The sequence below is a fragment of the Pelobates fuscus genome, chromosome 7 (assembly GCF_036172605.1).
Source record: "Pelobates fuscus isolate aPelFus1 chromosome 7, aPelFus1.pri, whole genome shotgun sequence".
Classification (NCBI taxonomy): Eukaryota; Metazoa; Chordata; class Amphibia; order Anura; family Pelobatidae; genus Pelobates; species Pelobates fuscus.
Window position 1 is genome coordinate 49,977,400 of NC_086323.1, and position 14,903 is coordinate 49,992,302.

The 14,903-nt window shown below is 41.3% G+C and overlaps 1 protein-coding gene and 1 non-coding gene across 6 annotated transcripts in view; both read right to left on the minus strand.

Moving 5' to 3' along the window:
- The window catches only part of COP1 (COP1 E3 ubiquitin ligase), a 159,827-nt gene that overhangs the window by 21,806 nt on the left and 123,118 nt on the right, over positions 1-14,903 (minus strand). The gene's annotated exons all lie outside the window — the stretch shown is intronic.
- LOC134570036 (small Cajal body-specific RNA 3) lies at positions 7,816-7,950 on the minus strand. Its single transcript, XR_010084689.1, has one exon. It is a non-coding gene; the product is annotated as a small Cajal body-specific RNA 3 (non-coding RNA).

Sequence of the window (14,903 nt, forward strand, 5' to 3'; positions counted from 1 at the left end):
CGAATGTGACCCAAAGAAAAAATGTAATTTTTACAGTAAGAGAATAAATTAGATTGTATGAGGACTGGTATATGCAAATATATATTTAAAACCTTTTAGTTCTTATAAAAATTGTACATTCAGCAGATTATGTTAAAGAGCACCTTTAAGAAATTCTGAAGTAGCTTTTTATGCTGTTGAAATCCTGACATGAAACCATGTTGCTAATCCAGAGGTGTTGGGAAACAATATTTAGCTGCATTCACAAGAAATATGCTTAGCCTACATAGCAGCACTTATCAGTGTTTAAGGATTTCAAGTCTAGGTCTGATTTCTGAAACTTGTCTGTTATAGAGGTTAGGAAGCTGATTAAAGCTGTGCATTCAAGAACTGGCAACTATTCGATGAACCAAACTGAATCCAACAGTGTGTTTTCCACCAAGTTACAGCTATTACAATCAAGGATTGATGGCAACAATATGCAAATTAGCTCAAACAGAACACTTCCCTTTACCTTTTATTCAACTTTGACCATGGCATTCGAATAATACCTAATAACGTTCTAATATTTGATTTGGGTTAAGCCCTGGACAGCCCTTGACTGTCCTCTTGGCGAACTGGTTGCACACTATGTAAGTAACCTGTTTATTTCTAATTATTAACTTTGACCATGGGCCTTCTAATTGCATTCAACTTTGAAAAACAGATCTCTGAAAAATTTAAATTTTACACCTTAAACAGATTTTAAAACAAAGTATCTTTTTTTTTTTACAAATTTTAATTTGCTGAATTATATTATCTGTACAATAAAGAGAACATACAAACGTTTACCCTAAAAGGATATTTTGTAGGTTCTATAGTAGAACATGGGAGCTTTGCGAGATGTAGGGGCCAACTGGATGTTTATATAGGGAGCAATATTTAACCCCTTAAGGACACAGCTTTAAAAGCTTGTCTTACCCTTAAGGACACAACCCATTTTTGCATTTTTTGCTGTTTGTGTTCAAACGCGATTTGCATCTATCATTTATTGCACCAATACATATTATATACAGGTTTTTTTTTTTAGGTTTTGCTTTATCTATAAATTCTCATTAATTATAAAAAATTACAAAAAATGGGGAAAACCAAACAAACCTTTTTCACAGTTTTGGCAATAATAGCATGTGCATAATATGTCCAGCTTACGAAAATAAATTCAAAATAAATTAATGTCTCTTGATTTATTGACTACATAATATGTGTAGAATTTCAGCTTATTTCGAAAGTGACAGGACACAAAATACAAGGACTAAAATAGAATTTCAATGTGAAACAATTTTAGAAGTTGGTATGTTTTAATCTTGTAGGTTTAGTAGCCATCACAGAAAACAAAATTGCCACAGAAAAGTATATATTTATAAAAAGTAGATATCATAGGCTATTTACCCAAGTTTGTTTTTTGACACTTTTTTTTCTTTATTTTGGCATATACACATAACAAGGTTTTTGTAATGTGTATTACGTAAAGCTGGTGTGTGCTATTCCTGCACAGAACCCCATATTGTGTTCAGCTACATCTGAGTATAACGATACCCCCATTGTATGACTTTGGCACTTTTCTGTAAAGCTACAATGCCATATAAGGAACAAGGCTATTTCAGTTTCTATTAGAATTTTCATAGACTGATATGACGGGCCTATGTTTTAGTTTGGGGTATTATAGCGAATAACCCTACAAAGGGTTTCCATTTGATAAAGCAGACACCCCAGAGTATCTAACAAGATGTATACACCCCAAAAGGGAAGTATAAAATAGGGGGTTATAATATACACAAAGTGAAACAGGAAAAATACAACCTGATGATCAGGATGGTATAGGATCTAGAAGTTAAAAAACTTAATATGGTGAAATACGTATATATGAAACAATAGCTCCACCTGGTAGAGAACTTAGGGTATCTTATATGGCGTATATTGCGCCTTAAGTGTTAAAAAAAATGCCAATTTATGCCAATGTTTGTGGTGAGGGAAAAAAAATAAATTGCATTTTTACATACAAGTTGTATTTTTGATGAGTATTTCTTACACTTGATATGTGCTACTGTCATAAAAAAAACAAATTATGCTCAATTGCATCTTGTGAGTAAAACAATATGCCCAAATGCATGACCTAAACACTATTTTGTGAAGTTACAGTGCTGTAAAAGAGATGTGACAAGTTCAGGTTTTTAAGTGTGAATTTTCAGGGAGGGTTTTGATGCGTCGTGTCCCATTTTGGAGCACTTTAGCAGGCTACATATTCAAGCTACCCCATAAAGGCATACCATTTCTTAAGGAAGACATCCCAGGGTATTTCAAAAGGCATATTTTGAACCTTCGCGTGAAATAATTTTTCCACTTGAAGGGGCACATTTGAAGCACAGACTTTTTTTTTCTAACTTTGAAGTTTTTCACTGTGTCCATGTTCCATTTTGGAGTAGTCTAGCTGGTTGGTTATTCAAACTACCCCACAAAGACATACTATTTATTAAAGAATACACCACGGGGTAATTCAAAAGGCATATTTTGAACGTTGGATAATCTTTTCGCTAGTTTGTTCCAGGTGTAGTGGTAATGAGCATTTTTTTTAAAAAAAATTTTCCTCTTTGAAACTTTTTTTTTTTTTACTCATTACATTTTTTTTAAATTTAAACTTTCTTAAAACGTTTTTTACACTTTTAAAGTTTTATAAACTTTTTTACACCGTTAACCCCTAACTAGCAATAAGCAGCACCAACAGTAAATTACCCAATATACCATAACCCACCCCAGCTAGCAAAATCTATAATTTAAAAATATTTAAATGAAATAAATTGAACCTCTGAGGGTTAAAAAAAAAATAAAAAAATCAGATCTCAGTATAATACAGTGATCTGTACTTAGGCAGTGATCAACTGGCAGGGAAGGGGTTAATTTTCTATTAGGATTGGTTAAAGGGAGGGTGGGATTTTTTCTTTAAAGTTACTCCAAATTTTCTTTTACTTTTGAAAAAAATTTTTTTAAACTTTTAACGTTAACCCCTGGCTAGCCAAACACCAAATTCCCCACTAACTTCCACCCACCCCAGTTAGCTAAATATACAATATTTAAATTAATAAAACTAATTCAACCATGAGGGTTAAAAATAAAAATGTATAAACATTAACCCTCAGGGGTTAAAAAAAAAAAAAAAAAAAAAATCAGATCACAGTATAATGTAGTCCCTGCCAATCGATCACTGTAGTCAGTGATCAATTGGCAGGGAAGGGTTAATTGTTTTAAAGCAAGATAAAGGGAGTGGGATTTAACTTTTATTTATTTTTTTAACGGGAGAAGAGCAGCAGCACTGATCAGTCTCCCTGCACTTCACACAGAACGTGGAAGCGCCTGAGGCGGATCGGGAGTTTGGGCAGCACATTTGCTCACTATGACAGCCAGTCAGAGCGATCACAGCTGCAGGGACAGCATGATCGGGTGCTCCTGGTCTGCCTCGAATTCCGAAGGAGTGTTAACCCCCACGATCTGGGGTTAACTTTAGTACATTTTCCGGAATGCATCCTTAACGCAAGGACAAGCACAACGGAAAATTTCCGTCTAGCGTTGCATAGGGGTTAAGGTACATTCATAAAGGGAGATGGGATACCAGTCAAAATATTTTTTGGGGAAGCTACAGCTTCCACAAATTAGATTTGTGCCACCTCATATCCTTATTTGCATGTGTTAAAGGTTGCAGTCTGAGTACTTGTAGCCTTCACTATAACGTGGTTCAGTATAACAGAAATGGCTACAAAAAAATAAAAAGAAGCAGACTTGCCACTACATTTATCAAAGGTTGTAGAGCTTGTGAAAAGGTGTAGAATGAGTTTACCAGTTTAATCTGGTAGAAATGACTAATATTTGCAAAAAGATTTCAAGATGCCTTCTGTGTGTAATTTGAAATGAACCTCTCCACTAAATGGAGGCTAATTTCTCTGGTTTGACTTTCGGTCTCATTTGGCTTTCCTCTACGAGTGTGTGAGTGAGTCACAAGGTAGAATAAAAGTAAAATGTAACACATTAAAAGGAGTAATTTATCATAGATTAGATTTTTTTTTTTTTTTAAATGACACCTGTTTTAAACTAGTAGAAACACAAACTAGAATTGCTGCTTGTCAGGATCTGACAACTACTAAGGGTGATGTGACCCCCTCCCCCACCCTTTTTTTATTACATGTTCAGCTTAAATGAAGACTCCAGGCTCCATAACAACCTCCATCATCTGTAGTAGATATGGGGGGGTGGGGGCAGGGGTGCTTAGGTGCAATCACAAAGTAAATAATTAAAACTTATTGGGCTTTTGCCTAGCTGACCCCAAGAAAATTGCAAACCCATACTGCGGGAGAATGCCAGGGCACGCGCGCGCGCTCTCTCTCTCTCTCTCATTTTTTTAAAGGACATTTTAAAAAGTATAAGGATAACAGAGTGCAGGGAGTAAATGTTAATAGAAAATTCTCAAGATGGCCAAACGTGGCAAGTGGACTAGCTCTACAACCTGATATTACGATGGGCATCAATAGGCACATGTCCATATTAGCATAGGATACAAAATATGCAATTCTGAGCACGATATTACATCTCTAAAAAGATTTAGACAAATCAGAGATAACAGGACCGTATTTATGGTACATAAGATTGTATGTACCGTATTTTTCGCTCCATAAGACACTTTTTTCCCCCTCAAAAGTGAGGGGAAATGTCTGTGCGTCGTATGGAGCGAATGTGAAGCTTTACTAACCTGTCTAGTAGCGTGGGGGCAGCACAGCGCTCACCGCGGTACAGGAACTTCAATTTCTGGTTCCGGTTTCCGGCGGGACTGAAAGGAAGTGCGCACTCAAGTTCCAGTACCGCGGTGCGCGCTATAAGGCCAGCCCACGCTACAAGACAGGTAAGTAATTACGGGACAGGGAGAGGGGAGAAGACTATGGGGGGGGGGGGAAAGGGGGGGAGAAGACTATGGGGGGGGGAAAGGGGGGGAGAAGACTATGGGGGGGGGAAAGGGGGGGAGAAGACTATGGGGGGGGAAAGGGGGGAGAAGACTATGGGGGGGGGAAAGGGGGGAGAAGACTATGGGGGGGGGAAAGGGGGGAGAAGACTATGGGGGGGGGAAAGGGGGGAGAAGACTATGGGGGGGGGAAAGGGGGGAGAAGACTATGGGGGGGAAAGGGGGGAGAAGACTATGGGGGGGAAAGGGGGAGAAGACTATGGGGGGGGAAAGGGGGAGAAGACTATGGGGGGAAAAGGGGGGAGAAGACTATGGGGGGGAAAGGAGGGAGAAGACTATGGGGGGAAAGGAGGGAGAAGACTATGGGGGGGAAAGGAGGGAGAAGACTATGGGGGGGAAAGGAGGGAGAAGACTATGGGGGGGAAAGGAGGGAGAAGACTATGGGGGGGAAAGGAGGGAGAAGACTATGGGGGGGAAAGGAGGGAGAAGACTATGGGGGGGAAGGAGGGAGAAGACTATGGGGGGGAAAGGAGGGAGAAGACTATGGGGGGGAAAGGAGGGAGAAGACTATGGGGGGGAAAGGAGGGAGAAGACTATGGGGGGGAAAGGAGGGAGAAGACTATGGGGGGGAAAGGAGGGAGAAGACTATGGGGGGGAAAGGAGGGAGAAGACTATGGGGGGGAAAGGAGGGAGAAGACTATGGGGGGGAAAGGAGGGAGAAGACTATGGGGGGGAAAGGAGGGAGAAGACTATGGGGAGGGAGAGGAGAAGACTATGGGGAGGGAGAGGAGAAGACTATGGGGAGGGAGAGGAGAAGACTATGGGGAGGGAGAGGAGAAGACTATGGGGAGGGAGAGGAGAAGACTATGGGGAGGGAGAGGAGAAGACTATGGGGAGGGAGAGGAGAAGACTATGGGGAGGGAGAGGAGAAGACTATGGGGAGGGAGAGGAGAAGACTATGGGGAGGGAGAGGAGAAGACTATGGGGAGGGAGAGGAGAAGACTATGGGGAGGGAGAGGAGAAGACTATGGGGAGGGAGAGGAGAAGACTATGGGGAGGGAGAGGAGAAGACTATGGGGAGGGAGAGGAGAAGACTATGGGGAGGGAGAGGAGAAGACTATGGGGAGGGAGAGGAGAAGACTATGGGGAGGGAGAGGAGAAGACTATGGGGAGGGAGAGGAGAAGACTATGGGGAGGGAGAGGAGAAGACTATGGGGAGGGAGAGGAGAAGACTATGGGGAGGGAGAGGAGAAAACTATGGGGAGGGAGAGGAGAAGACTATGGGGAGGGAGAGGAGAAGACTATGGGGAGGGAGGGGAGAAGACTATGGGGAGGGAGAGGAGAAGACTATGGGGAGGGAGAGGAGAAGACAATGGGGGAGGGAGAGGAGAAGACAATGGGGGAGGGAGAGGAGAAGACTATGGGGAGGGAGAGGAGAAGACTATGGGGAGGGAGAGGAGAAGACTATGGGGAGGGAGAGGAGAAGACTATGGGGAGGGAGAGGAGAAGACTATGGGGAGGGAGAGGAGAAGACTATGGGGAGGGAGAGGAGAAGACTATGGAGGGAGAGGAGAAGACTATGGAGGGAGAGGAGAAGACTATGGAGGGAGAGGAGAAGACTATGGAGGGAGAGGAGAAGACTATGGAGGGAGAGGAGAAGACTATGGGGAGGGAGAGGAGAAGACTATGGGAGGGAGAGGAGAAGACTATGGGAGGGAGAGGAGAAGACATGGGGAGGGAGAGGAGAAGACTAGGGGAGGGAGAGAAGAAGACTATGGGAGAGAGAGAAGAAGACTATGGGAGAGAGAGGAGAAGACTATGGGAGAGAGAGGAGAAGACTATGGGAGAGAGAGGAGAAGACTATGGGAGGGGGGGGGGGGAGAAGACTATGGGACAGGGGAGAAAAAAAAAATATTCTGAACAAACTGTCCCATAGTAAGAAACTTTTTTTCTGGGTTTCTTCCTCTAAAAACTAGGTGCGTCTTATGGTGTGGTGCGTCTTATGGAGTGAAAAATATGGTACGTTAATGCTGAAGATCTGCATTGGGAGGGGGAATATACATGGCACATGTACTCAAAGAAAAAGAAAAGGACTGCCACAAAAAAGTAAAAGATAACAGTTCATAAGATTATTTTATAACAGATTACATAGTAATACTGTATTATCAAGCACATGCTTGCATGCATTAATAATCAAAGTCACAATCCTAACTGAATAACTGGCTCCCTTTGAAGCACTAATACATTTTAAAAAACTGAAGGCAAAAATACTCTGTTTTGATTACAGATGCATTATTGGTGAGAATAGCAAGCAACAAAAGGATCGTAAAGTCTCAAAAGACAGCGGCTACAGGGAAAAATAATAAAATGTGAGGGCAACTAGATGATAAAAGGCAAATGGTATGCGAGAAAAGGAGTATAGGGAAAAGGGGCAGCCGTAGTAAAAGAAGATGGGGCAACAAGGAAAATAGAGGCAGGGTGGTGAAGAATTAAGGTATTAAGGAAAGTCAGAGAAAATGAAAGGCAAGGGGATAAAGGGAAAGAAGCAGGAGACCAGTCAAAGTTGAGGAGGAAGGAGAAAATAAGAGCAAATTCATGAAAATGTAGGAGCAAACAAAAACAGCACTATATAAAACCAAGGCACTATAGACAGTTAATGTATTTTGGCTTATAAACAAATTACAAAACATAATTTTTTTTTTTTTTTTTAAAGATGTAAAAAAAAAAAAACAATTAGCGACACCATTAAATACGACAAAACTTATATTCTACTCTAGTTGGTGCACTAATCTGTGATGCTCCTATAACTACTTAAATTATATTAGTAAGAATTCAGGCTCTGTATATTTAGAGAGCATGTATGGAGAGGAACGATCTAACTTAGCCTATTCTTCACTGAGCTAGGCAGAAATCTCCATTATATTGCTATAGGAAGGCAGTTACTACATGCAGACACTTGAACTGCATGCATCTGTATTTCCGCTTCCAGATTCTGACAATGTGGACTTTCCATTTCACATCATTAACTGGGTTTATGGATTTTCAAAACACACATTCGTACATATAATATATACCCATTAGTGAGATATGCAAACAATACAGGATTCTAAATCCCAGTGAAGTATAGAACCTAAGCTCAAAAGTTAAGATATTCTCAGCTCTAAATCCATTCTAAAACATTTCAGAAAACGTGTAAAAAGTTTAAATAAAAATGCAACCCTTTTACATTTGGTCAGGATATGAAAGTTTTTACCTACACACCATCGTATAGTCTGAATATGTTAGAGCTGTATAAATATTTGTGAGAAGCTACACAAGGTAAGGGAAAAATGAATGCTACCAGTTTGACGATTCACATAAATCACCTATCTAGGGGGAGAGACAGCTGGTGGAGGTGTCAAGCAATGATACAGAGCATGAAAACGGGGACAGAAAATGATTTACCTTAGTGCATATTGTAACAGAACAGAAAGTTTATGAACACTACAGGTTTTTACCCAAAATGTTTTCTTATACAATGGGGAAGAAAAGTAGAAAACTGTACATATCGTTTACCTTAAGAGAATTTTCACTGTTCAACTTTACATTTGCATAATATCAAGCTTCCACTTCATTTGATTTATTCCTAAACCCTGGTTTAACCCCTTAACGCCGTTACGACGTTCTATGCCGTTACGACATTCTATGCCGTCGCGCTTTAAGTGGGCTTTAAAGCCGTTGCGACGGCATAGAACGCCATAACGGCTTTGAGCCCTGGAGCGCCCGGTATACTTACCTTACCGGCGCTCCGCTTCGGGAGGACTGCCTCACAGCCCAGGCAGCCCCCCCACAGCAAATCAGGCCCCCGGGGGCCAGGTGATCGCTCTCAAAGAGCGATCACATGGCCCCCTATAGCTGGCTGTGGATCTGCCAGCAGGGGGACTGTCTAAAATATCAGACAGTCCCCCTGCTGGTGGGATCTGTAAAAAAAAAAAAAAAATATTAAACATGTATAAAAATAAAAAATATTTATACATATGTATATTATATATATTTAACGTCATACATAGTGTATTTTAATACTAATATAAGTACATATATTAGTATTAAAATACACTTAGAATAACGTTACATATATAATATACATATAATATATATATATATATATATATATATATATATATATATATATACACACACACACACACACATATTCTATATATAAATACGTATAATTACAATAATAAATAAAATAATAAAATATTGAAACAAAATTTAATATAAATTATATATACATATGTAATTTCATTCTAACTGTATTTTGTTATTAATATATATATATATATATATATATAGGTAACAAAATACACGTAGAATGACATTCTATATTTATCTATCTATATATAAAATGCAAATAACCACACATATATATATATATATATATATATATATATATATAGCTAAATACATATAATTACATAAAAGATTACATTAGTATACACGTAGAATTTAAAAACCTATAAATGCATATATATTAAAATTCTACGTGTATATTTAAGTAATCTTTTAACATAATTAGGTGATTTGATTAATTAAAATGTGATTGACATACCTGACAACACAGGGAGAAAGTGCAGAGAATTTAATTCGCAAGCACTATATTTGACCCTGACTCTCCAAGACATAAAACCTGTTCATGGGGGGTACTGTTTTACTCGGGAGACTTCGCTGAACTCAAATATTAGTGTTTCAAATTGGTAAATTGTATTACAACGATGATATTTTAAGTAAAAGTGACGTTTTTTGAATTTTTTACAAACGAACGGCACTTTTATGGACTATATTATTGTTGTAATATGTTTTACGGTTTTAAAAAACACTAATATTTGTGTTTAGTGAAGTCTCCCGAGAATAACAGTACCCCCCATGTACAGGTTTCATGGTGTTTTGGAAAGTTAGAGAGTCACATAAGGCTTGCATTTCATTTTTTTGACATTGAAATTTGCCAGATTGGTTATGTTGCCTTTGAGAGCGTATAGTAGCCCAGGAATGAGAATTACCCCCATGATGGCATACCATTTGCAAAAGAAGACAACCCAAGGTATTGCAAGTGGGGTATGTTTAGTCTTTTTAAGTAGCCACTTAGTCACAAACACTGGCCAAAGTTAGCGTTCATATTTGTTTGTGTTAAAAAAGCAAAAAACGAATATTTGGCCAGTGTTTGTGACTAAGTGGCTACTTAAAAAGACTAAACATACCTCACTTTCAATACCTTTGGTTGTCTACTTTTTCAAATGGTATGCCATTATGGGGGTATTTCTCATTGCTGGGCTACCATGCGGTCTCAAAGGTAACATTATCAATCTGGCAAATTTATTTTTGAAAATGGAACGTTCTATATTTGACCCTGTAACTTTCCAAAACACCATAAAACCTGTTAATGGGGGGGTACTGTTGTACTCGTGAGACATCGCTGATTACAAATATGTGCATTTTTGTGCAGTAAAACCTAACAGTATTATGACATTCACAGCTAAAATGTCAGACAAATACAAATTTAAAAAAAAAAATCTTATTTTCTCACATTTTTAAAAAAAATTTCTTCATAATGAATTATGTTCCATATATGAATAGTTAATGATAAATTAAAGCCCTGTTTCTCCTGAACAAAATGATATATAATAAGTGTGGGTGCATATAATATGAAAGAGGGGAACTACGGGTGAACAGACATAAAGCGTAAATCCTAGTTTTTGTTTACGTTTTGTTTTCATCAGAATGTGCACTATTGACTCCGTCCTGAAGGGGTTAAATCATAAATGCAGTCAGTTTGTGACATATGAGGCAGTCAGTCAACCTTAATACCGAGCACCATAGAGATGGGTCGCTTAAAAAAAAACAGAATCACAATTATTATTTATTTCCTTTTTTTTTTATAAATGCCAACCTCTAGCCTCTTTAAAGATTTGAGGATTTGAAAATATTAACAACCTTTTCGCACATATTCTCATTGCCTAATCGGCCAAAACACATGCTCAACCTTGTATCTCTCTACAATAACTCCAAGCATTCTTCTGCCACTAAAAGTTTCTCTTCTTGCCAAAGAACATCAATATTATATCCCCTATCACTTGGATGAGCTCTGTAGGCCATTTCAGAACCTCCCATGTTGCCAAATTAGTCTTCACATTTTATCTTCCCTCTGTTTGGTGCCAGGATGTGTCATAAAGTTCTACCTTGTGTCATCACACATTACTCAGCGATAGATATCTCCTAGCACCAGGATGGCATAAGTTGGGCAGTTTTGCTTATCCACCTTCACGCCAAAGCACATCTTTAACATTGTATCGCCTTTGCTTTCCCAGTTGTCTTGCAGTGTACTGATAAACAAATTGCACCTCTCTTTCTCAGACGTTGTTAATCACACTCTCCAGGTGCCAGTCATAAAAAAGATGTACAACCTCACTTCTGCAACCTTCAATAACCATGGGAGGAAGAGAGAAGAGTCTGCTTGATGTATTAACCCCTTCACAGACTAATAAAACAGCAGAAAATGAAATCCTTTCCTTACAGCAATCACCCACATGTCAAATTCGAAGCAATGCAAATAAGGGTAAATAGTAAATGTCAAAACAAGCGAGTCAGGGAAGACTGACAAACATAAATCATGCTAAACGCTTGTCACACTAATCAATATTAAAAAAAAAAGTTTAATATTTAGTGACACAGAGAACGTGAAGTGATTGACATGTAAAACAGGTAAACATTCTCCTGATTAAGTGCTCATTTGTGTCTAATGTCCATTAGGAAGGAAGATGACGAGTACAGGAGAGAAATCGTTGCACAACAAATGAATTAATGAAAGAACACTTGAACCAGATTGGTTGCTGGCCATGTATCAGATATGTGTAAGTTGTGGAACACATTACAAAGACGTGAAAGGGTTAATTTCTGTTCAGCTAAAACAACGGACACTGCAAGGACGCCACATACGTAGTTTGGCACATGAGCATCTCTGCTCCTCCCTCTTTAACCCCTTAGTTACCGGACCCTTTTTCAATTTTCTTACTGTTAAGGACCAGGGCTCTTTTTACATTTCTGCGGTGTTGGTGTTTAGCTGTAATTTTCCTCTTACTCATTTACTGTACCCACACATTATATACCGATTTCCTTACCATTAAATGGTCTTTCTAAAGATACCATTATTTTCATCATATCATATAATCTACTATATAAAATATGATGAACAAAACATAAAAAAAAACAAAAAAAACACACATTTTCTAACTTTGACCCCCAACGCATCCACAATCGCCAAAAAACACCCGTGCTAAATAGTTTCTAAATTTTGAAATACGTTAACATATTCTTAGCTTTTTTGGGGAAGTTATAGGACTATAAGTATAAGTAGCATTTTGCCATTTCCAAACCATTTTCTTTTTCAAAATTAACAAAAGTTACATTGTAACACATACCGTATTTATCGGCGTATAACACGCACTTTTTTTCCCTGAAAATAGGGGAAAAATCGTGGGTGCGTGTTATACGCCGATATCCCATAATTACTTACCTGTCTTGAAGCGTGGGCCGGTGTTCAGCGCGCACCGCGGTACTGGAACTTCAATTTCAGGTTCCGGTTTCCGGCGGGATTGAAAGGAAGTGTGCACACTTGTGCACACTTCCTTTCAGTCCCGCCGGAAACCGGAACCTGAAATAAAAGTTCCTGTACCGCGGTGCGCGCTGTGAAGCCAGCCCACGCTTCAAGACAGGTAAGTAATTATGGGACAAGGGAAAGTACACTATGGGAGGGGAGGGGGGGAGAATACTATGGGAGGGGAGGGAGAATACTATGGGAGGGGAGGGGGGGGAGAATACTATGGGAGGGGAGGGGGGGAGAATACTATGGGAGGGGAGGGGGGAGAATACTATGGGAGGGGAGGGGGGGAGAATACTATGGGAGGGGAGGGGGGGAGGATACTATGGGAGGGGAGGGGGGGAGGATACTATGGGAGGGGAGGGGGGGGAGAATACTATGGGAGGGGAGGGAGAATACTATGGGAGGGGAGGGGGGGAGAACACTATGGGAGGGGAGGGGGAGAACACTATGGGAGGGGAGGGGGAGAACACTATGGGAGGGGAGGGGGGGGAATACTATGGGAGGGGAGGGGGGGAGAATACTATGGGAGGGGAGGGGGGGGGAGAATACTATGGGAGGGGAGGGAGAATACTATGGGAGGGGAGGGGGGAGAACACTATGGGAGGGGAGGGGGGAGAACACTATGGGAGGGGAGGGGGGGAGAATACTATGGGAGGGGAGGGGGGGAGAATACTATGGGAGGGGAGGGGGGGGGATACTATGGGAGGGGAGGGGGGGAGGATACTATGGGAGGGGAGGGGGGGAGAATACTATGGGAGGGGGGGAGAATACTATGGGAGGGGAGGGAGAATACTATGGGAGGGGAGGGAGAATACTATGGGAGGGGAGGGGGGAGAACACTATGGGAGGGGAGGGGGAGAACACTATGGGAGGGGAGGGGAGGGGAGAATACTATGGGAGGGGAGGGGGGGAGAATACTATGGGAGGAGATGGGGGAGAATACTATGGGAGGGGAGGGGGGAGAATACTATGGGAGGGGAGGGGGGAGAATACTATGGGAGGGGAGGGGGGAGAATACTATGGAAAGGGGGGGACACTATGGGATGAGGGGGGACACTATGGGATGAGGGGGGAATACTATGGAAAGGGGGGTGACACTATGGGATGGGGGGGGGGAATACTATGGAAGGGGTGGAAATTTCCTGGAATTTCCTTCTAAAAATGAGGTGCGTGTTATACGCCGGTGCGTGTTATACGCCGATAAATACGGTATATGTCATGAATCCCTGAATAACCCTCCACATGTATGAAAACTTTAAGGGTTACTGCCAAAGAACACCCCAATATGTGTTCAGCAATATCTCCCAAGTACATTGATACCACCCATGTATAGGTGTGTCAGGTTCTCTGGGGGCTAAATAAAAATCTTATTTGGAGGTTTTCAAACTTGGAATTTTCACAGCTGGTCATCAGGCACCCATGTCCAATTTGGGAAATTTTTGAAGCCAGCCAATGTAATTTAACCCCATCAAACCATATATTTTTGAAAAGTAGACACCCTAGGGCAGCGGTTCCCAAAGCGTGCGTTGCAGGGCGATTCCCAGTGGGTCACACATCCAGGGCCGCTGGGGACTAGGGAGTCAGGCAGGCAGATTGTATGCTGCCAGGCTCCCTCCAATCAGTCTGCCCAGCATCTCCGGTCTACAGCTCTGCCGGGTGCAGAGCTGCAGACCGTGTGATAAGTTTCATGAGCGCCCAGAGCATTACCATGGCAACACTGGGAGCGTGCAAGACTTTTTATATGGTCTGTAGCTCTGCACCCGGCAGAGCTGCAGCCCTGAGCATTAACCCACCGGAACACCAGGAAATTTAATAAAGGACACAGCCCCCATACCCTGCCCCCCCTCGCCCAATGTAACCCCTTCTCTCCCTACACTGTAACCTCTTCTCTCCCTGCCCCCCCACACTGTAACCCATTTACTCCTTGTCCCCTCCCCCCAATGTAACCCCCTTTGTCCCTGGCCCCCCTCCACTGTAGCCTTTTCTCCCCCTGCCCCCCACACTAACCATTTCCCCCCGCCTGCCCACTGTAACCCTTTCTCACCCTGCCCCCCACATTGTTACCAGCACACACACTTCCTCCCACACGGTCACCCTCTTCTCCTGTATCTGTGTATCGGAGTGTCCTTTTGTGTCCATGTGTGTCACCATGTATCTGTATACATGAGTGTCTGTATCTGTGTGTGGGAAACTAGAGATGCTGATCGGGGCACTGCAGCACTTTTCCACACATGCGCATTAGACTCCCAATGCTTTCCTATGGAAAAGCATTGGATTGGCTGAGATTGTCAATTTTGATGATCTCAG